This window comes from Marmota marmota, unplaced genomic scaffold (genome assembly GCF_001458135.2).
Source record: "Marmota marmota marmota unplaced genomic scaffold, marMar, whole genome shotgun sequence".
Classification (NCBI taxonomy): Eukaryota; Metazoa; Chordata; class Mammalia; order Rodentia; family Sciuridae; genus Marmota; species Marmota marmota.
Genome location: NW_025999984.1, coordinates 227,629 through 246,128, shown reverse-complemented (window position 1 = coordinate 246,128; position 18,500 = coordinate 227,629). Strand labels below are relative to the sequence as shown.

The following is an 18,500-nucleotide window of genomic DNA, read 5'->3' as shown; positions in this document are numbered from 1 at the left end:
CATCTTGTCTTTAAATTTTGTTTTCTAATCCCAAAGAGTCAACTGAGACACATTTCCAAGCTAGTCTTTTCTTTTTACCACATCAGTGTTGTGGTATGATCTCTAAATTGCTGAGAAGTTGTATGGCTTAGTTTTTAGTAGCCCTGGGATTATGGTATCATGTTTGAAACATGAGTTTTTATGTTGAATTCACTAAGAATTCCTTGGCGAGAATCAGTGGTGGGTTGGGGCAACATTGGCAGTACTTTAAACTATTCTAGAGAGATGAGGCACTGCAGAGCCAGAGATCTGGGACAGAAGGCAGTGAGATAGTTGTGGGAAAAAATAGAGATGGGTTGTACCTGGTTTAGCATACCTACCAAAAAAAAAAAAAAGCCTCAGTTCCCAGTTCTCAAAATTGGTCCCAGTTAAATCAGGGGTTTGATGATTAGCTGCCTTCAATATTTGCAGTCCTTTATATGATTAATTTATCCTTGACAACTTAGTTTGTATCTTTCCTGTTTTAGCCAATGAATGATTCCAGGATGTGGGAGTCATCCAGGGAGGTATACTGTCCCATTTACTACTTACTAACTTTTTGTATTCTAATTGATTTTCCTACCTTAGTCTTGCCAGCCCTTATTCCATCTTCTGTATTGCTTAAAAAAAAAAAAAAAAAAAGTACTAAAACAGAAATAAGACTCTGTAATTGCTGCTTAAATCAAGGTCCTTCATCATTTAGTTTAAGAGATGCTGCTTTCTTTGCCATGGTGAAGGCCCAATATTACCATATTATATTCATTCCTGTTGAATCCAGATTCACCCTTAGATTTTTTTCATTATACTGTGTTCTAAGCAATCACTGTTAATTAGAGTGGGCTTGTGAAATGGAACCCTGGCTTGGGTTTCTAAGGGGGCAGAAAATACATTTAAAGGTGGATTAAGACCCCTGCCCATCCTGGACATTCTTTGATCATTGATCTTAGTGGTTCTGATCTGGTTGAACATCAGAATTGCTGGTGGGTTACAAAACACTCAGGCATCTCCTTAGACCTGCACTCATACGTGTTAGGCATTTCAATCCAAGAATTGTTTATTTAGCAAGTCTTACCAGAGATGCTCACAAACATCCTGGGAATCCTTGTCTATTTTTTTTTTTTTTTTGGTAGAGGGGCACTCAACCACTGAGGCACATCCCCAGCCCTATATATATTTTATTTAGAGACAGGGTCTTACTGAGTTGCTTAGCACCTAGTTTTTTGCTGAGGCTGGCTTTGAACTCGTGATCCTCCTGCCTCAGCCTCCTGAGCCACTGGGATTACAGGCATGCATCACAGTGCCTGGCCTCATCTCTGATCTTATTATTAAAAGTGTGATCAGCAGATCAGCAGCATCAGCACCAGCCTTGTCATATAGAATCTTAAGCTTGACTTAAAACTGTCTGCAGGTTATGGTAACATCCAGGTCATTCTTGTGCACAGGAAGATCTGGGACTCCCTGGTCTGTGTGTCTTCTAGATGCAGAGCCAGAACTGTGCATTGTGCTCTTGAAATGTGGTTTGATCAGATCACTTACACTGGGTCTCAAGGTCTCAGTCCTTGTGCCCTTTCTCTCAAGTAACCATCATTCCCTTGGTGACCTCATCATATAATTTCTATGATGTCATCTCCCAATCTATTTTTTCTGCCCATACAGTTCTCCTAAATGTGTCTAGACTCATTTGTCCCATTATCAACCTGCATTTTTTCTTTTTTTTTTAATGGTACTGGAAACTGAATCCAGGGGTGCTTTGCTAATAAGCTACATCTCAAGGCCTTTTAATTTTTATTTTGTGACAAGGTCTTTCTAAATTGCCCAGGCTGGCTTTGAACTTGGATCTTACTGCCTTAGCAGGAGTTACAAGTATGCACCACTGTGCCTGGCTCTCACTTGGATTTCTTGTGCACATCTCAGGTCACATCCCTTGCACTAAGTGTCTGCCATGTCCCCTATTCTTATATGTCACTTCCAGAGTCTTTCTCTTCTTATCATTTGCAGCTCCATCTCTTTACATAGTCTGATATTGTGGGTGTTCTCCTTGACTCCCTTTTTCTCTTACTCCAGATTTAATCCATTAGGAAATTCTGAAAAGTCCATCTCCAGGGTAGATCCAGAATCCAGTCACTATTCCCATTGTTCACACTCCAGGTAAAGGGACCCATATATCCATCCTGGAGCATAGCACCAATTCCTACATTTTTCCCTATAGCCTTGCTAGCATTTGTTTCAATTCTATACTCAGCTTAACTTCCAGAGTGAATCTTTGAAAAGAGAAGATGCACCCTGTTCATCTTTACTCAAAACTGCTTCATTCAAAAGTAGGAATTCTGACATCCCTCAGATCTGTAGCATCTGGCTATATCTCTGCCCTCTCAATGACTTTGCTCAGAATGTCCCAGATTCCTTGCTATCCCCACAACACAGAGAGGATCCTACCCTAGTACATTTGCATTAAAAGTATCCCTAAAAAACTTACTCTGGACTTCCTCATCACAAATTCTTTCATGTCTTTTAAATCTTCCAAAGTTCTTTTCCATAAGGCCCACACCGACTGATCTGGTAAAACGGTCATTGTATCTGTCCCTACATACCCACACTCTGGATCACTTTCCTGTAGTACTTACCACCTCCTATATGAACATTGTACTTCATTACTCTGACTGGAGGGTATCAGCTACCTCTTCCTATTAGAAGATATATTTTATCAGGTGCCGCAGTCTGGCTGCAGCAAAATAACCGGGGGGTGACGAACAACTTGTGTAGGTTGATACAGCAGGAGTGGAAGCCGTTTATTGTAGGACAACAGAGGTATTTATACATTACACACAGCTTATCTAATTAACATAAACTAGATATAGCAGTCAACCAATAAGGAATCTCCACACTTAATGGCTTGCTGGCGTTACTTCACAAACCACTCCCTCTGGCATTTTGCCAGGTGCCATCCAGACTTATTTACAGACTCTTAACATTTGCCAGGTGCCATCCAGACTTGTTTACAGACTCTAACAATCACGTGGGAATTTTAGCCTGTTTTTCATTCACTGATATATACTAGATGCAAACATAGTGTATCATGTAGCCAATGCTCAAATATAGTCATACTTTGGAGATACTGTGGGTTCTGTTCCAGACCATTGTGGTAAGGAGAATATTGTAATTAAGCAAATTTTTTTGGTTTCTTAGTACATTTAAAAGTTGTGTTTACATTATGATCTAGTAAGTGTGCAATACCATTATATCTGAAAAAACAAGGTATGTACTTTTAAAATACTTCAACACTGAAAATGGCTAACAATCACCTGAGTCCTTGTTGAGTTGTAATCTTTTCCTGGTGGAGGGTCTTGCCTTGATATTGATGGCTGCTGTCTGGGTTGGTGGTTGCTAAAGATTGGGATATCTTGGGCCATTAAAAAAATCAATGAAGTTTTCTGTATCAGTTGATTCTTTTATAAAACATTTTCCTGTAGCATGTGATGCCGTTTGATGGCATGTACCCATAGTAGAACTTCTTTCAAAATTGAAGTCTGTTCTCTCAAATCTTGCCATTGCTTTATCAACTCAGTTTTTGCAGTATTCTAAATTCTTTGTGACATTTCAACAATATTCACAATATCTTCACTGGGACTAGATCTAGCAATCATTCTTTGCTTATTCATGAGAAAGAAAGAACTAGTTGAGTGTGGTGGTGCACACCTATAATCCAGCTACACAGTGGACTGGGACAGAAGCCTCAACAACTTAGTGATACTCTCAAAATAAAAAATAATCTGGGCACAGTGGCACATGTCTATAATTCCAGTGAGTGGGGAGACTGAGCCAGAAGAATTGCAAGTTTGAGGTCAGCTTCAGCAACTTAGTGGGACCCTGTCTCAAAATAAGAAATAAAATGGGCTGGGGATGTAGCTCAGTGGCAGAGCACCCCTGTGTTCATTCTCCAGTATTGGGGGAGGAGTGTGGTGGGAAGAAGGAACTCCTAATCTATTCAGATTTTATCATGAAATTTCAGTAGTTCAGTAATATCTCCAGGCCCTGCTTCTAATTCTAATTCTTGCCATTTCTACCACATCTGCAGTTACTTCCTCCATTTAGGTCTTTAACCCCACAAAATCTTCCAGCAGGGTCAGAATCAGCTTCTTCCAAACCCTTTCCAAACTCCTGTTGCTACCTTCCCCTATAACTCACCATTGTTCTTAATGACATCTGCTATGTCGAATCCTTTCCAGAAAATTTTCAATTTTCAGATACATCAGAGGAATTGCTGTCTTTGGCAGCTATATCCTTATTAAATGTACTTAATAAATAATAAGACTGAAAGTCAAAATGACTCCTTGATCCATGGGCTACAGAATGGATATTGAGCTAGTAGGCCTGAAAACAAGTCTCATTGTACATTCCCACCAGAGTTCTAAGGTGACCAGGTACATTGCTAATGAGCAGTAATATTTTGAAAGGAATCTTTCCTGAACAAATAAGTCTGAACAGTGAGCTCAAAATATTAAGTAAACCATGTTGTAAACAGGCTTATTTCCATTTATAAAGTACGGGCAAAATAGACTGGTATAATTCTTAAGGGCCCTAGAATATCCAGAATGGCAAATAAACATTGCCTTCAAAGTCCCCGGCTGCTTTAGCCCTTAACAAGAGAATTGTCCTATTCTTTGAAGCTAGAATTGAATTCTGTAGCTATCAAAAGTTATAGATGGCATCTTTCAGGGCTGTTTTGTCTACACTGAAAGTCTGTTGTAATGTAGCTGCCTTCATTAATCCTCTTAGATCTTCTGAATAACTTCAAATTTCTGCAGTTCTCTCTCAGCCATCAGATTTTTTTTTTTTTTTGAAATCAGGGATTGAACCCATGTTGTGTTTAACTTCTGAGCCACATCACCAGCCCATTTTATTTTTTAAGACAGGGTCTCTAAGTTGCTTAGGGCCTCACTGAGTTGCTGAGGCTGTCTTTAAACTTGAGATCTTCCTGTTTCAGTCTCCAGAAACTGCTCAGTGGCAGAGCACCCCTGTGTTCATTCTCCAGTATTGGGGGAGGAGTGTGGTGGGAAGAAGGAACTCCTAATCTATTCAGATTTTATCATGAAATTTCAGTAGTTCAGTAATATCTCCAGACCCTGCTGGGATTACAGGCATAGGCCACCACACCCTGCTTCAGACTCAGAATTGAAGAGAATTAGGGCCTTGCTCTGCATTAGGCTTTGGCTCAAGGGAATGTATTGGCTAATTTTGATCTTCTGTCTGGGCCATGAAAAGTTTCTCCATCTCAGCAGTAAGGCTGTTTCACTTCTCTTACCATTTGTGTTCAGTGGAGTAGCACTTTTAATTTCCTTCAAGAACTTTTCTTTTTTACTCACAACATAGCTAAAACCCAGATTTTGGCTTCACTCATTGTTCCATGTGTGTTCCTCATTAAGTTTTATGATTTCTAGCTTTTGATTTAAAGTGAGAGGCCTAGCAACTCTTCCTTTCACTTGAACACTTAGAAAGTATTGTAGGGATTATTGATTTGCTTAATTTCAATATTGTTATATCCCAGGGAATAGGAAGGCCCTGAGAGAGGAAGACAGGGGGAATGATGAGCCAGTGCAGCAGTCAGAACACAAACATGTATTAAGTTTGCCATCTTGTGGTGGTGGTTTGTGGTACCCCCAAACAAAATAATAACAGCAATGATCACCGATCGCAGGTCACTGTAAGAAGAGATAGGATAAAAAAAGGTTGAAATATTGCCAAATTACCAAAATGTGACAGACATGAAATGAGCACATACTGTTAAAAAAATGTCCCCAGTAGACTTGTTTGTTATACACAGGGTTATGGCAAGCCTTCAGTTTGTAAATATTCAATATTTGCAGAGGGCAGAGCAAAGCACAATAAAGTGAGACATGCCTGTATTGGTGAAACGAGTGATCAGTGTACAGTACCTCCATTTTCTAGTAACTTTATTAATTGCCCCTCAGACCCAGTGTTATCCTATGACAGCTGCAGTACAACATTCTCTCATAATGATGTTCTCAGTGACATCAGGGCTGCCCACCCTTTCTCCCATACCATACCTTCTGCATTTTACAGCACACAAGTATATTTCTCTAAGAATAGATAATCCTTGACTTAATGGGTCTTGTTTTCCAATCAAAAATCAAAATTAGATTCTGCTTTATAAATCCATGTATTGGTATTTGAGCCAGCATTAGGACTTTTTTTTTTTTTTTTAAAGAGAGAGAGAGAGAGAGAGAGAGAGAGAGAATTTTTAAATATTTATTTTCTAGTTTTCGGCAGACACAACATCTCTGTTTGTATGTAGTGCTGAGGATCCAACCTGGGCCGCACTCATGCCAGGTGAGCGCGCTACCGCTTGAGCCACATCCCCAGCCCAGCATTAGGATTATTAGAGCAAAGGGCAGGGAGAGGGATGGGAGAATAGAGCAGAAGAATTACAAGAGGAATCTAACAAGAAACTATCTCTGGTAGTTCCAGAATCTGGTTCTTTAAAAAAGATTGGGGAAAACAGCCTTGGAAAGAGGGCGAAGAGCTGGACAGGCCCGAAAATTGGTTTCCTAAGACTGTAGAGACTTCTGTGTATAGTGACAGACAAAACACCTCGTACTGTCAAGGTTGGGGGCACCCAGGGGAAATGAGGCCAGGACTTGTACACAAGAATAAGAATAATCTATAGAAACTAAGAAACAAGCACATAAAAAAGTTTTTGAGGGGCTGGGGATGTGGCTCAAGGGGTAGCGCATTCGCCTGGCATGCGTGCGGCCCGGGTTCGATCCTCGGCACCACATACCAACAAAGATGTTGTGTCCGCCGAAAACTAGAAAATAAATATTAAAAAAAAAAAAAAAAAAGTTTTTGAGGCTGAGAGACTCAGATCTGAGCTTAAGTTGACCTGGCCACACAAAACCCTCACTACCTGTTATCTTAGATATAGGACAATACCTGGGCTGTACCTGTGATCAGATCCTTGTGTGACCAAGTTCTATTGAATGGACAAGGGCAACTGAGAAGTGAAGATGACTCAGCTGAAAAGTGAATACACCCAAACCCACAGTGGGCTGAGCACCAACTGGGCACCAGCCCCATCCATCCATCCATACTGGGCTCCTCACAGCTTTTTTTTTTTTTAATCTATCTGCAATAGACTTAGTACAATAAATGTGGATTCTGGAAGGTTTTCAGGTTTTATTCCCTTCCCCAAGTTTTTGAAGACAAATTTTATGTCCAGATTCTTATTTTCAGTAGGGAGGTAAGAAATTGCAGTTCAGTGCTACAAAACATTAAGACAGGATGGGACATCTTGCCTTCTGTCTGCTGAAATAGAAAAGTTGGTCAGGAAAGACTACACAAGTCAGTGTGGGGAAGGGGTTTGGGTCTTCTTATTTTCTCACATTTTGCTGATAAGAACAAAGACCCCATAGACATATGCACATGCCAGTTGCAGAAGAAGAAGTCAGGAGCTCTTGAAGTCACATTGGTATATATGTGTTGAACCAATCTTGGATCCCTGAGTCCCACACAAGGCAGCTGTCTCATACTGTTTAAGAAAATAATGAACAAATTCAGATCGGTCACTGTACTTGATGACATTCTGAACTGCCCACCATATGTTCAAATCCAGAGTTCCATACATAGTACTGTTCCCTCTGGCCTACCCTCTCTTCAATTTCAGGCCCTCTGGTGTTTCACTATTAGAAACCTTAAGAGATATATCAGAGTCCTAAGCATTGTCCCTTCCAGAGACAGTGACACATGACTGACACACGGCCCACAGGACACATGACTCAAGGAGGAATTATGGGGTGGGCAAACTCCTCCATGGATTCCTGTCTATACTGTCACAGGGTCTCAGGGATCACTCACCTGCATAATTAAAGGCAGTTGTGTGTAGCTTCCTTTCCTTCCACCTGTGAGAAGGCATCCTGGGACAGGCCAGGAAGAGGCAGGGCCATGAGGCCACAGAGGAACCCTCTAATTCTGGGCCCAGGGAAGTTTGTAGAACTGTGTCTGCAGATGCAGGGTAAGATCAAGAAACACGAAAAAAGGAGGACCAACTGCACTCTTGGAAGTCTGTCTTATAGGCCCCTTACCTCTGATCTGCAACTGCTGGGCATCAGGTTCCCTTGGCCACAGTCACCACGGTAATAAATTTGTCCTTGATTTTTCACATGTAATTTACAGAGTGTTCTGCAAACAGAACGCCAAGCCTGGTAAGCATGTGTGTGTGGATGGTTCTTCCCATTAATGAGGCAGGGTAAACTTCCATCTGGGGATTAGAATCCCCCCGTGGGACAAAAAAATTTAGACAACTACTTGTACCCCATCCTGACCTGTTAACTTCCTCCACATCAAAACAGGGATCACAGCTCCAGTGACCACAGGTCCTAGGTGAACCAGGCCAACAAAATTCCCATGATAGAGAGATGGTGGACTGAGGGGGTGGCTTTGGGAAGAGAATGGAAGGGAAGGAAGGTGAAGGACCCTGAATGGATCCTGCTTTCACTGACAACAGATTCTCTTCCCTTCCTAATTCCATCTCAGGGTGGGGGTTAGGGCAGTCCCTCATGCTGCACATGGCAGGTGTATCTCTGCTCCTCTCTAGAAGGCATCACCACAGCTACCCACTTCTATCCCCCTGCAGGCCAGTCTCTGCAATCTTTATGTCCTTGGTCTGCTTCTCCCTATTCAGCCAGGTGAGGGTGATTTCCTTAGGGTAGAAGGTCAGAGCCCAGCATCTCAGGGTGACATCATGGTCAGAAATTGAGTGATGGGTCATATGTGCTTTTGAGGGGAGGTCTGAGAAGAATCCAGAAATTCAGACACTTTGCATTTCTTCCCATTGATTACTGAAGCAGCACTTGCCTGACCACCCTGGGGTGGGAGAAGGAGTACAAAACAGTCACCAGTTTGTACTTAAGGTTTTTAGATGTTTTATTCCATGGAAAGTTCAACATTTCAGTTGGGACAACCCAAGGAAAGAGGCTTCAGGTCTTTGAGAGGGACTTTTGGTGACTTGGATAAAGGTGGAGTGACTCAGAAAAGCTGGAGTCAGAGTTCCAAAAACATTCAGGGTTAGTGGGCGTAGTGGTGCACACCTGTAATCCCAGTGGTTTGGGAGGCTGAGGCAGAAGGATTTCGAGTTCAAAGCCAGCCTTAGCAACTATGAATGAAGCGCTTAGCAACTTGGCGCCAAGCGCCGAGCAACTCAGTGGAGACCCTGTCTCTAAATAAAATACAAAATAGGGCTGGGGATGTGGCTCAGTGGTTGAGTGCCCCTGAGTTCGATTCCTGGTACAAAACAAAAGCATTTGGGATTGCCTCCACCCCATGATCCCGTTTGCTGCCAGAATTAAAGGGAACTGCTGATCAGTTATCTCAGGGATTTTCTCCCCCTCCAACCCTGAAAAGGGAGACTGCCTCCGTTAATTCTCAGAGAAAGTTGGGCCCTCAGAGTAGCTCTCTGATACAGCATTCGGAAACTCAGGCGAACTCATCTAGTGTGAACCAGAGGGTGGGCGGTATAGTAGCATAGGTTCCATTTTTCACTCCTTGTGAGAGGTCAGCAAAGAGATCCAGGAGGTGACCTGCTGTCCCTAGTACCTGTACACATAGCATCTCCTTCCTGTCGTTCAGGTAGAGCCCCTCCATGCCTGTAACTTCTAGATAGGCCCTTTATCTTTGTGCTGGGTGATCAGAGCCACATTGTTTGCTTCAGTCCAGGAGCGCAGGTCCTTGTTCAGGGAGATATAATCGGTGCCATTGTAGGCAGTCTTGTAAGTACCGCTGGGGTGTAGCAGCCAAGCATAGACCGGATGGTGTGGAACCCTAGCCAGGATCTAGCAATCAGCTGCACTGGTCTAGGGGCGGGGTCCCTCACACTTAGCCCCGCCCCCTGGAAGAAAGATGGGCGATGACTGGTTAGGGCCTTTCGCGCCAAACCGACTGGAAATCCGAACAAATCTCACAGACTTGGGTCGTTCCTAAGATTGGGAGGTCCAGGCCACTTAACGGAGGATGGGGGCAGGTTGTGACTTATGATCTGGGTCCGGGATCACTCACCGGCGTCAGAAAGGCCCGCAAATTCACTCACAAAATTTGTGCATTGGGTCTGCGGGTCCCAATATTCTGGCCCTTCCGCTTGGTCCGCGGGCACCTCTCTGGGACTCGCAAGTCATTGTGGGTCATCCAAGTAGCGGAAAGCCCTGAAACCGGGCTCCCTGCGACCAGGTGGGGTCATGGCAGTGCAGAAATACCTCAGCGGGCGGGAGCTTGGGGGCGGGGAGGGGCTGAGACCTGTCACCATGGTCCTCGATCCTCCCGATGGTCCTCCGTCCTCCCGTAGGTAGCGGGACCCCAAGTCCCAGGTTGATGGGAGAGCAGGAGGAGGCATGGGCGCTCCTGAGACTGAAAGGGGCAATGAGATCAGAAGGGCCAGACTCTGAGACTGGAGAAGAGGAGGCGGGGCTGGGCTCAGAACAAGGAGTTGACGAGGTAGAGGAGAGGACTGGGCCGGAGGTGGCTGAGACACTGTCCTACTCTGCAGAGTGGTCCCTTCATTCCTCTTGAGAAGAGATCATTTCCCTCCTGACTCCGCACTCAACTCGCCAGGTCCTGGTCAGAACCAGCATCCCCGAGGGCAGCAGGAAGAAGGTTCCGGGCTTCATGGCCTCATTAGAGACTTTGTAACCTGGAGCCGTGGCGAAACCGATTGACTTCTCCAGGTTGCCATAACAAAACTCAGTAGAATGAATGGTTTAGATAACAAAAATTCTTTTTTTTTTTTTTAAATTTTAATTTAATTTTATTTTTTATCACACTTCTGGAAGTTCATGGCCCTAGATCAAGGGGCAGGATGATTTGCTTCTCCGTAATACTCTTTTTTCTTGGCTTGCAGAATTTATTGTAAGGATCCCTTCTCCTCCATTTACAATAAAATATTCCACATGTTCATCTGAGACCTTATCACAATGGTCTGTGATGTCCATTTTTAAATCGATCTTTTGCTCATGATTACATATGATGATAGAGGCTTTGCCTATAGCTTTCCTCTTGTCTTCTTGGACCTTCACCAGAACTGTCTTAAGCATCTATATTACTACCAACAACACCTTCGAGCCAATCTCAGCTTTTCTGGTATGTACTGCAAATTCTTCCAGCCTCAACCCAGTTCCAAAGTCTCATCTACAATTTTGGCATGTGGTAAAATAACATACCACACTGGTTCCAAAATCCATCTTAGTTTGCCTAGACTGCTATAACAAAAGACTACAGACTGGGTAGCTCAAACAAACAAACAAACAAACAAAAAAAATATATATATTTTTTCAGAGTTCTGGAGAAGGAAAGTCCAAGATCAAGGTTCTGGTTGGTTTGCTTTCTGGCCAGGGCTTTCTTCCTCAACAGTAGATGGACCTTCTCACTATGTTTTTGCCTGGTCTTGTGTCAATGGAAGGGGAGGGGGAAAGAGAGAGGATAAAGGGGAGGGAGAGAGGAGAGGAAGATCTCTTTTTTTTCCTACTCTTATAAAGCACCTGTCTTATTGGTTTAGGGCTCCACCATTTTTTTTTTTTGTTGTTGTTGTCTGTTCTTCCCTTCCCCTCACCAGCCTCCTTATTGTGGGTTAGCTTCCACATATCAGAGAAAACATTTGACCTTTGGTTTTTTTTGGGACTGGCTTACTTCACTTAGCATGGGAATCTCCAGTTCCATCCACTTGCCGGCTAATGTCATAAGATCATTATTCTTATGGCTGAGTAATACTATATTGTGTATATATACATTATCCATTCATCTGTTGAAGGCCACCTAGGTTTGTTTCATGGCTTAGCTATTGTGAGTTGAGCTATAAATAGCTTAGTTATTGTGAGTGGTGCTATAAACATTGATGTGGCTGTATCACTGTAGTATGCTGATTTTAAATCCTTTGGGTATATACAGGAGTGGGATAACTAGGGTAAATGGTGGTTCCATTCCAAGTTTTCTGAGGAATCTCAGAAAATTCCAGAGTGGTTGCATCAACTTGCAGTCCCACCAGCAATGCATGAGTGTACCTTTCCCCCCACATCCTCGCCAACATTTATCATTACTTGAATTCCTTATAGTTGCCATTCTGATTGGAGTGAGGTAGATTCTCAGTGTAATTTTAATTTGCATTTCTCTAATTGCTAGAGAAGTTGAACATTTTTTCATATATTTTTTGACCATTCATATTTCTTCTGTGAAGTGTCTGTTCAGTTCCTTTGCCCATTTGTTTATTGAATTTTTTTTTTAATGTTTTTTGACTTCTTTATATATCCTGGAAATTAATGCTCATCTGAGATGCAGGTGACAATGATGTTCTCCCATTCAATAGGCTCTTTCTTCATGCTGTTGATTTTTTTTCTTTGCTGTGAAGATGTTTTTTAGTTTGATGCCATCCCATTTATTGACTTTTTTTTTTAGTTGTAGTTGGACACAATATCTTTATTTTAATTATTTATTTTTATGTGGTGCTGAGGATCAAGCACTCTACTGCTAAGCTACAACCCAGCCTCTGATTCTTGATTTTACTTCTTGGGCTTTAGGAGTCTTATTAAGGAAGTCAGTTCATGAGCTGGAATGCTAGAGGGTCGTGACTACCTTTTCTTCTGGTATGTGCATGGTTTCTGGTCTAATACCTAGGTCCTTGATCCATTTTAAGCTTGATTTTGAAAACAGGAGTATTTTAGATGTCTCTTATCCTATTAAGCTACTCCCTACATGCTGGAAAATGATCAGACAAAAACCATTCTTATTAGTAGAAGTCATGATGATATTTGCATAATTAACACTTTATGCTTCTGTCTTTCCTAGAAGCAATTTGTTGTAATAATTCCTCCTTCAAATTGGGTGTCACCCTACTTTATATACAAACAGAGATATGAAAAATTGTGCTCTATATGTGTAATAAGAATTGTAATACATTCTGCTGTCATGTATTTAAAAAAATAAAATCAATTAAAAAAAACAATTCCTTTTATCCCAAATCCTCACTTAATATTGTAGGCACAGAGTATAAGAAAATTTAGGATGTTCTGAAATAGATAAGCAATAACATAGTCATGTTATTCTCGAATATACTATCTAGATATTCTTTCCTATACACTGAAATGTTCAGTGGCCATACTGCATTAGTTGACATTAAATGCATATATTGTGCTACAAGTCCATCTAAATTTTCTTTTAGATATTTTTAAATATTCTAAGAGAAAACACCTGTTATACGTTGATTTAGCGGTACTGACTTAAAAGAACATTAACTCCATTTTTAAGTTTAGATTATTAAGCTTACCAAAGGAAAAGAATAGGAGGAAAAAAAAAATCACAACACATTTATTTCCTTTTTTCTTTTGTGGTGCTGGGGATTGAACCCAGGAACTTATGCATGCAGGGCAAGCACTCTACCAACTGATCTATATCCTCAGTCCTAAAAGTCTCTGAAAGTATTAAAACTTCTGTTGGAAAGAAAAGAAAGGAAAAACAAGAGCAAGGAGAAAGGAAAGCTTAGGAACGGGGTGTGGGCAGGGCATCAATGGATCTCTTTTATTTGGCAGCAAAAAAGTTCATTTGTAATTTGTTAAGTTTTTTGTGCATCTGCATTCTGACCAGAAGGTTTGAAGTTTTTCTGAAGCACATGAGCATCTGCAAGTTCTATCCTCTTATAGAATTTCTTCTGTCTCAATAATCTCAAAGCCAAACTTCCCCCTGGAAGTCAATTTCTGACTCATTGCTCATTTGGATGTGCAGATAGATGTTGTCAAAAATGCCTCTTTTCCTCAGATGTTTAAGACATGGTTTAATATTTTAGTTCCTATTCCCAGTCTTTAATAAGGTGCAAGACATTCTAGTGTTATGATGTTAAGTCCCTTCTGATTCTGAGAATGATCCACCCTGCAGCATACTGCACCTACAGCAATATCATTGAAACAGGCAAGTTTTGCTAGTTCTTCGACCTCCAGCTCATCCTTGTAGAACTTGTCATTGTAGCTAACTGGAAAGATGACCTCTTCAGCTGTTCAAAATGGCGTGGTGTTCCATCCCCTAGCTCCATCCCATTACTTTTCATCTTCCCGCATCTGCTAACGCTGGTTACTAGGGCTATCAAAGCTGGTGGTTCTCGCTGCCTCATCTCTCCACAAGCTCAGCCCAGGCCACTCAACCCCACAAGCTGGCCGTCGCTTAGGGAAGAGAGCTGCAGGGATGACAGAGGCCGCGGAAGTCCAGCACAGCCTTCAGTCTCCTGCTGCCACACTGGTGCAGCTGCTTCTCCACCTGTGCACGCGGAGCACGCAGCTCCCGCCTGCTGCAGCCCGGATCCGGGTTTTATTCAGAAGTGCATTGTTTAATCTCTAAAGTATTTTGAGATTTTGTGGTTGATTTTCTGCTATTGATTTCTGGTTTAATTTCATGGGTCTGAGAGAAAATGTATGATTTATAGTCTTGAATTGCTTTATGTGCGCCCCCCCCCCCCCCCGCATGGTCTGTCTTGGTGAACGTTCCATGGGAACTTGGGAAGAATGTATATTCTGCACTTGTTGCATAAAGTAATTTATGCATGTCAATTATATCAACATGTTGGATGGTACCAACACAACTGTGTGCTCTCTGATTTTCTGCCTTCTGGATTTGTCCTCTGCAGAACCCTCCAATAATGTTTCAGCGATTTCTCCTTGAGGTGGTTATCAGTTTTTACCTGGTGTATTCCAGATACTCTGCACTTACATGCATACCTATTAAGGATTGTTATATCGTCTTGGAGAGTTAATCCCTTTAACATCAAGCACTGCCCCTTTTTAAATCCCAGAAAATTTCATTGCTTTGAAGCATTTTCTGTCTGAAAGTAATGTAGCTATTTCAGCTTTCTTTTGATTAATGTCATCATGGTATAACCTCCATTTGTATACTTTTAAACTATACGTGCCTTTGTATTTAAAGAGAATTTCTTGTAAATAAGATATTTGGGACATAATGCCAGAGAGGGGTCATTTATAATTCTTATATTTGTTATTGTCAAGGTTTTGTTCTTCCTCTTGCTTCTTTTTTTTAATATTTATTTTTTAGGTATAGATGGACACAATACAATGCCTTTATTTTTACGTGGTGCTGAGGATTGAACCCGGGTCCCGCCCATGCTAGGCGAATGCTCTACCACTGAGCCACAATCCCAGTCCCTTCCTCTTGTTTCTTTATGTTTGATTTTCTGTAGTTTGAATATGATATGCCTACATATAGGTTTTGGGAGGCCTTTATGTTGCTGGTGTTCTGTGTGCTTCATGGTTCTGTGGTTTGGTTGGATATTAATTGGAGGGTGGTATTCTCAGTCATCATTGCTCCAGATATTGCTTCTGCTTCATTCCCTTCCTTCTCTTTCTGGTATTGCTCTTACAGATATGTTACAATTGCTGTAGTTATCTCATAGTTCTTGGATATTCAGTTCCATTGTTTCAGTCAGTTTTCTCTTTCCAGATTATAACAATTCTATTAACTTATCCAGAAGCTCACAGATTCTTTCCTCAGCTGTGTTTAGTCTAGTAATGAGCCTGTCAAAGACATTTTTTTTTCCATTACAGTGTGTTTTATCTGTAGAATTTAACAAATTATTTTCTAGAATCTCCATCTCTGTGTTCACATTATCTGTTTGTGCATGCTGCCTCTATTTTCCATTAGAGCCCTTAGCATATTAGTCACAGTTGTTTTATTATAGTCTGATATTTCATCCTCTTTGCCATATCTCAGTCTTGTTCTGGTGCTTTGTCTGAACTCTGGTAAATAGGTTTTAGTGATGTGGTTTTATGAATGGCAGAGAGTTGGGGAAGGGGAAACTTCTGTAATCCTATGAATTATGTTGAGTTTTTATTGAGCCTGTGACCCTGGGCTTTGACATCCACCAAATCTTAGATTTTTCTTTTCTTTCTTTCTTCTTTTTTTTTTTTTTTTTTAAATCCACTTTGGTCTCCAAGGTGATTACTCTTGAAAAGTTCTTTTAGCTCATGGAAGGCTATGGCAGGCTGGAGCTGAGTATTTATCGTTCCTCCAGATTAGTTACCATCACCAGACTCTGGTAAATGGCATCTCTTGAGAGCAGCCCTTATTAATGCGAACAGAATATTCTGTCACATTTTAAAATACTCATTTTTTTCTCACTTATTTGTGCAAACTAAAATGTGAATCCCATGGACAGAGGGGAAGGAAAGCGGAAAACCTTACATAGGGGCACCAAAACATGGTTAAATATAAGGATTTCAAGTTGGTTTTCTATAGTACAGTAGGTTAACTATTGATTATAATGACTGTGGTATATTTCAAAATAACTAGAAGAGTATAAAAGTTCTCAACACATAGAAGTGACTAATGTTTGAGGAAAGTGCTGATTTTATTATTGTTTTTGTCAGTTTTTTTTTTCTTTTTTGCTGCTGTGATAAAAAATCCTGACAAAAACAATTAAAGGGGGAAAAGTTTATTTGGGGCCTCATGGTTTCAGAGGCCTCAGTCCATAAATGGCCAACTCTGTTGCTCTGGGCCCAAAGTGTGACAGAATATCCTGGTAGAAGTATGTGGAGGGGAAAGCAGCTGAGAACATGGCAACAGGAAGCAGAGAGAGGGCTCTCCACTTGTTAAATACAAAATATATACCCCAAGTCTCAACCCTCAGTGACCCATCTCCTCTAGCCAAACTCTATTTGTCTATGGATATCACCCAGTTAATCCCTGTCAGGAGATTAATTTACTGATTAGGTTAGGGTTCACATAACCCTATCATTTCACTTCTGAACTTTCTTGCATTGTCTCAGGCATGAGCTTTTCGGGGGGACACCTAATATTTAAACAGTAGCAATCATTATACATTGTACATATGTATCAAACTATTATATTGTAGCCTTAAAGATGTACAAATATTATATCTCAAACTATCTATAGTTTTTCTCCTTTAGTAAAAGGAAGATGGAGGATATTTTTCTTCTCATCTTCACTATGAGAACCTGATGAAACTCCTGCAGGTAAAATTGATAAAACTTTCAGGGATCTCCCTTGAGTTTTTGTTTTTATTTATTTTTTCTGTGCTGGGGATTGAATCTGGGTCCTCATAAACCTTAGAGAAATGCTCTACCACTGAGCTACATCCCCAGTCCTCCCTTGTAGCCTTTATGTCTCATTTCTCTAAATGGAGCCTCCGCCTATTTGTCAATTACATTTTAGGTTTTTGTAGCCATACCTGTAACTGATTCCTTCTGTTTTCTGTGATGGTAAGTTATGATTCTGTCTACCTGTCTGTTTCTCTAATTCTGGGGATAACCATTTCCCCTGTGACCTTTCTTGTCTAGGAAGAGTTGTTGATTCCAGTTTTTTTAGCTCTTTATTCATTGGTAGAATAGAGTATTGACTGGAGGATCTGTACTCATACCAGAGATTGGCAGACTTTTAGGATGGTCTGAGGCCTGAGCCTAAACAACTCCATTTTAAAAACTCCAGTTTGACCTGCAGTCTCACCAGGCAACACCCACAGATCCCTCCAGTATGGCCTCAAACAAGTTACTTCCCCTAACCCTTATGAAGAGAGTGAAGCCTCTGGCAGGCTGTGCTCACCTGATGATAAGATGGAATGGCTAGAAGATCAGGGTGGAGACCACCAGATCAATGTTTCTGACCCCAGGGTAAATGATGTCACTGAGAAATCTGGTGGTAGCTGATAAGGATTGAAAGGGGGGTCAAAAGCCCCCAAATTTAGTATAAATGATAGAGCAAATGAACAGAGATTCAGCCAGCTGAAACAAGGATGCACTTGAGCTGAAGAGCCTGATGAGGACCTGTCTTCCATCACTTGTTCCTGAGCCTCTGCGTGATCCTCACAGCTCTCAAACTCTGCGGCCTTGTCTGGACCTTGGTGAGAGTTGCAACTCCTCCCTACGACCACCTCCTCAACTGGTCATCCACTCCACTCCAGGAAAAGCCTGCCTTGGTTCTGGATCTGGTCTGAGTGAGTGTGCATCTGCTGGACTTAAAGCCTAAGGCTTAAGACTTAAAGCCTAAGGACTTAAAGCCTAAGGCTTAAGACTTTTGAACTTAGCATGCAGAGGAAAGTCTGTCATTAGCCTATCGTGATTAAGTGTGCTTTTCAGTGCTTAGAATTAATCTAGAATTGTTTGCTGTGAATTCATTATATCTATTGCAGTGCCTAGCATTAAGGATTGTCATTTTCTTGATTAAGAACCTATAGAGTGAAATTGTATTGAGTAATTTGAGTGAATAAAGCAATGGAAGGAGCAGAAGCATGTGGACATTCTTTATTTCTCCCCTCGACTGCATACGTCACAATTTTGCCCCCTCGTGACACAGATGAAGTTTCCTTTTGATCTATTTGTCTGGTCTTGTATCAGGGTGATATTAACCTCATCAAATTATTTGGGAACTATTTTTCCCTCCTCTAATTTTTTTGAGGAGTTTGTGTAAGATTGGTG

The 18,500-nt window shown here is 41.4% G+C and overlaps 2 long non-coding RNA genes and 1 pseudogene across 2 annotated transcripts in view; 1 reads left to right on the top strand and 2 right to left on the bottom strand.

The window, feature by feature from the left end:
- Positions 1 to 18,057, top strand: part of LOC125617660 — a 30,912-nt gene extending 12,855 nt beyond the window's left edge. The window contains exon 4 of the long non-coding RNA XR_007348739.1: positions 17,895 to 18,057. This is a non-coding gene — a long non-coding RNA (uncharacterized LOC125617660). The remainder of the gene's footprint in view (positions 1 to 17,894) is intronic.
- On the bottom strand, positions 7,198 to 11,887 carry LOC125617664. The gene is made up of 2 exons (XR_007348743.1): positions 7,891 to 11,887; positions 7,198 to 7,564 (listed from the first exon to the last, which is right to left on the bottom strand). It is a non-coding gene; the product is annotated as an uncharacterized LOC125617664 (long non-coding RNA).
- On the bottom strand, positions 12,231 to 17,901 carry LOC125617658 (annotated as a pseudogene).
- Positions 18,058 to 18,500: the final 443 nt, after the last annotated feature.